Consider the following 5488-nt stretch of genomic DNA (forward strand, 5'->3'; position numbering starts at 1 on the left):
TGACCCCCAACCATAAAATTATTTTCGTTGCTACTTCATAACTGTAATTTTGCTACTGTTATGATTCGTAATGTAAATATCTGATATGCAGGATGTATTTTCATTGTTCGCGACCCACAGGTTGAGAACCGCTGCATGCCCAGTCCCCAGGGGCTATGGGTCAACATGTCATTCTGGACACGGGGTCCTGTCAAGGAAGTTGGTGCCTTGCACAGGTAGCCCCCAACTTAGATGAAAACATAAAAGAAATGAAGGCCTTTTCCCAATCTGCAGAAGAGAAGCTGACAGCAAAAGAAATCCAAAGTTACTATATTAGGACTGGAAAATAAAGTAAGCAAAACAAAAAGCTGAATGTATAAACTTAATAGCAGAATGGAAAGATACAGTGAACTTGAAGAGAGATCGATAGAGATTATTCAATCTGAATTACAAAGTGAAAAAGATTTTATAAAAAGAACAGATTCTCAGGTATCTGAGGGACACAAAGATCTAACATTCATGTCATGGGACTTCCACAAGAAGAAGAAAAAGCAGATAATGCTGAAAATTTTGAGGGAATAAAAGGCTGAAAAGTGCCAAGTTAGGCAAAAGATATGAACCTATATATTCAAGAAGCTAAAACTAAAGAGGATGAACTCCAAGAAATCAATACCTAGGTAAAGCATAAACTACTGAAAGCAAAATTAGTAGAAATGAACAATTTGAAATTCATTACAAAAGTAATTTAATTCACAATAACATGACAAAGATTAAAATATTTAGGAATTAATCAAAAAGACAAAAGACACTTGTACACTGAAAACTACAAAACATTGCTGGGAAAATTAAAAAGAAGATAAATAATGGAAATATATATTGTGGATTGGGAGACGATCTTGTTAAGATGCCAGTACTAGGAGATTAAAAATGGTAGCAGAGTCAGTATGCTTCCAGAACCAAACTGGAATTACAACTAAAATACAGAAAAACTTCCTGAATAATCAACAGAAGACTCACTGGAGAGAACCCTGATAACCAAGGACAGAAAGTGGAGATCGCATAGAGACTGGTAGGAGGGGTGGGGGCACAAAAGGGCTGGCTGGCCTCCCACAGACAGCAACTGAAGTTCCAAAGAGCTATCAGCTGTGGGGGGTTGCCACTGAGAATTCTGGGGTCTAATCCCCAAGCTGGGCCCCCCAGCAGAGAGCATCAGAACTGATATAACATCTGGCTGTGAAAAGCAGCGAGGTTGCTGTCTAACAGGGAGAGATGGCTAGAAATGCAGGCACCCTCTTAAAGGGCCAATACATAAAATTCCCTGTGGAGCCACTCACCTTGTGCTCCAGCAGAGGGAGGGCAGAGTGGACTGGAGCTATGTGAGCAGAAGGATCAAGGGATTTGGGGTTAGAGCTCAGAAGGCAGACAACCCAGTTTCCTGTGCTGAGTCATTGCCTCACGCTGTGGAGGTCATCTTTTTTTTTTTTTTTTTTTTTTTTTTTAATCAGAGAGGAAGAGAGAGAGAGAGAGAGAGAGAGAGAGAGAGAGAGAGAGACAGACATCAATAATAAGAACCATTGGCTGCCTCCTGCACGCCCTACACTGGTTCGATCCCGGAACCTGGGCATGTGCCCTGATCAGGAATCAAACCATGACCTCCTGGTTCATAAGTCAATGCTCAACCACTGAGCCACAGCAGCCAGGCCATAGGTCATCTTTCTTATGCAGAAATTTGCTATACAGGTGGCTTTGCCTGGAGGGAAGACAGTTGACCCATCCTATTGGGAAACACCTTGCCCCACAGTGCGGAGTTTCTGATGCCCATTAAGCGACTGAAAATAACAGCCTCCAGGCAGAAGCAATTGCCCCACCCTATTGAAAAACTCTTGACACACCTGTGAACGATTGCCTGAGGGCAATTCAAGACAGAATCCTATCCGTTTGTAGGCAGAGGTGGTCGCAGTCTCTGGAGGCTTTGAGTCTCTGATCTAATTAGTCAGAAACAGCATTTGACACAGTCCTGCACTAGAGATTGAGAGGTGTAGCAGATCTACCTAATACATAGTTACAAACCCAAACAGGCAGCCAAAATGAGGAGATAAGGAAACAACCCCAAAATGAAATAACAACAGAATTCTCCAGAAGAGATAAATGAAATGGAAATAAGAAATTTATCTGATATAGAGTCCAGAATAATGATGGTAAAGATGCTCAACAGCATGAGAAAAGATATAGTAACTATGAAAACAAATAAAGAATGACATAGCACAAATAAAGAACACATTGGAAGGAATACACAGCAGATTAGGGGAAGCTGAGGATTGAATCAGTAAATTAGAAGACAGGGTGAAAAAATCACTTGATCAGAGAACCAAAAAGAAAAGAACAATTAAAAAACAGGAGAACAGCTTAAGGGAGCTGTGGGACAATGTGAAACATAACAATATTCAAATAGCAAGTGTGCCAGAAGAGGCAGAAAGGGATAGAGAATGTGTTTGAAGAAATAATGGCAGAAAAGTTCCCTAACCTGGAAAAAGATAAAAAGTCACACACAGGAGGCACAGAGAACCTTAAGCAAGAAGAACCCAAACAGGCCCATGCCCAGGCACATCATAATTAAAATGCCAAAAATTAAAGACAAAGAGAGAACCTTAAAGGCAGCAAGAGAAAAACAAACTGTTACCTACAAAGGAGCTCCCATAAGGCTGACACCTAATTTCTCATCAGGAACTCTATAGGCCAGAAGGGAATGGCATGAAGTACTCAAGGTAATGGAAAGCTAGGATCTGAAACCAAGATGGCTATATCCAGCAAGGCTATCGTTCAAAATAGACAGTGAAACAAAGAGCTTTCCGTACAAAAAGAAAAGAAAAAAAAAAAAGCTAAAGGAGTACATCACCACCAAGCCAGCATTACAAGAAATGCTAAAGGGATAGTAACTATGAAAACAAATAAAGAATGACATAGCACAAATAAAGAACACATTGGAAGGAATACACAGCAGATTAGGGGAAGCTGAGGATTGAATCAGTAAATTAGAAGACAGGGTGAAAAAATCACTTGATCAGAGAACCAAAAAGAAAAGAACAATTAAAAAACAGGAGAACAGCTTAAGGGAGCTGTGGGACAATGTGAAACATAACAATATTCAAATAGCAAGTGTGCCAGAAGAGGCAGAAAGGGTTAGAAAATGTGTTTGAAGAAATAATGGCAGAAAAGTTCCCTAACCTGGAAAAAGATAAAAAGTCACACACAGGAGGCACAGAGAACCTTAAGCAAGAAGAACCCAAACAGGCCCATGCCCAGGCACATCATAATTAAAATGCCAAAAATTAAAGACAAAGAGAGAACCTTAAAGGCAGCAAGAGAAAAACAAACTGTTACCTACAAAGGAGCTCCCATAAGGCTGACACCTAATTTCTCATCAGGAACTCTATAGGCCAGAAGGGAATGGCATGAAGTACTCAAGGTAATGGAAAGCTAGGATCTGAAACCAAGATGGCTATATCCAGCAAGGCTATCGTTCAAAATAGACAGTGAAACAAAGAGCTTTCCGTACAAAAAGAAAAGAAAAAAAAAAAAGCTAAAGGAGTACATCACCACCAAGCCAGCATTACAAGAAATGCTAAAGGGACTGCTATAATGAGAAGAAGAAATAAAGACAGAAACCTAGGCATACAGAATTAAAATGGCAATATACTAGTATAAGTACCTATCAATAATAACCTTAAATGTAAATGGAGTAAATGCCCCAATCAAAAGACATAGGGTAGCCCAGCCGGCGTGACTAAGTGGTTGAGTGTTGACCTGTGAACCAGGAGGTCAGGGTTCGATTCCTGGTCAGGGCACATGCCAGGGTTACAAGCTCAATCCTCAGTGTGGGGTGTGCAGGAGATAGCCAATCAATGATTCCCTCTCTCTCTCCTCCATTCCTCTCTGAAATCAATAAAAATATATTTTTTAAAAAGACATAGGCTAGCTGAATGGATACAAAACATGACACAACTATGTGCTGTCTACAAGAGACCCACCTCAGAACAAAAGACATACACAGGATGAGAGTGAAGGGATGGAAAAAAATTTTCCATGCAAATGGAAAAGAAAAAAAGCTGGAGTAGCAATACTCATATCCAACAAAATAGAATTCAAAATGAAGGCCATCACAAGATACAACAAAGGTCACTACATAATACTAAAGGGATCTATCCAACAAGAGGATATAACCCTGGTAAACATATATGCACTCAATATAGGAGCACCGAAATATATTTTTAAAACTTCCAGAGGACTTTAATGGAGAGATCAACAACAATACAGTCATATTAGGGGACTTTAACATCCCGCTGACTTCACTTGGATAGATCTTCAGACAAAAAATTAACAAGGAAACAGTGAACAAGCTCAATCCTCAGTGTGGGGTGTGCAGGAGATAGCCAATCAATGATTCCCTCTCTCTCTCCTCCATTCCTCTCTGAAATCAATAAAAATATATTTTTTAAAAAGACATAGGCTAGCTGAATGGATACAAAACATGACACAACTATGTGCTGTCTACAAGAGACCCACCTCAGAACAAAAGACATACACAGGATGAGAGTGAAGGGATGGAAAAAAATTTTCCATGCAAATGGAAAAGAAAAAAAGCTGGAGTAGCAATACTCATATCCAACAAAATAGAATTCAAAATGAAGGCCATCACAAGATACAACAAAGGTCACTACATAATACTAAAGGGATCTATCCAACAAGAGGATATAACCCTGGTAAACATATATGCACTCAATATAGGAGCACCGAAATATATTTTTAAAACTTCCAGAGGACTTTAATGGAGAGATCAACAACAATACAGTCATATATTAGGGGACTAACATCCCGCTGACTTCACTTGGATAGATCTTCAGACAAAAAATTAACAAGGAAACAGTGACTCAGAAGGACACAATGAATTAGATGGATTTAACTGACATTTACAGAACATTTCATCATAAAGCAGCAGAATATACATTCTTCTCAAGTGCACATGGATCATTCACAAAGACAGACCACATGTTAGGACACAAAAAAGTCTCTACAAATTCAAGAAGATTGAAATCATATCAAGCATCTTCTCAGATCACAGTGGAATGAAATTAGAAATCAACTACAGTAAAAACACCCCAAAACATTCTAACCCATGGAGGCTAAACAGCATCTTATTAAACAACTAGAGGCCCAGTGCACAAAAATTTGTGCACTCGCGGGGGAGGGGGGGTCCCTCAGCCTGGCCTGTGCCCTCTCGCAGTCTGGGACCCCCTCGGGAGATAACACCGCACCCTGTCACACTCAGGGCAGGGCCGATGGGGAGGTTATGGCTCTACCCCGTCACACACAGAGCAGGGCCCGTGGGGGGGGGGGGGGTTGGGGCACCGCACCCTGTCACACACAGAGCAGGGCCGATCAGGGGGTTGGGGCGCCGCACCCTGTCACACACAGAGCCGCAGGGCGATCAGGGGTTTGGGGAGCTCCCCCC

Source organism: Myotis brandtii, unplaced genomic scaffold (assembly GCF_000412655.1).
Source record: "Myotis brandtii unplaced genomic scaffold, ASM41265v1 scaffold165, whole genome shotgun sequence".
Classification (NCBI taxonomy): Eukaryota; Metazoa; Chordata; class Mammalia; order Chiroptera; family Vespertilionidae; genus Myotis; species Myotis brandtii.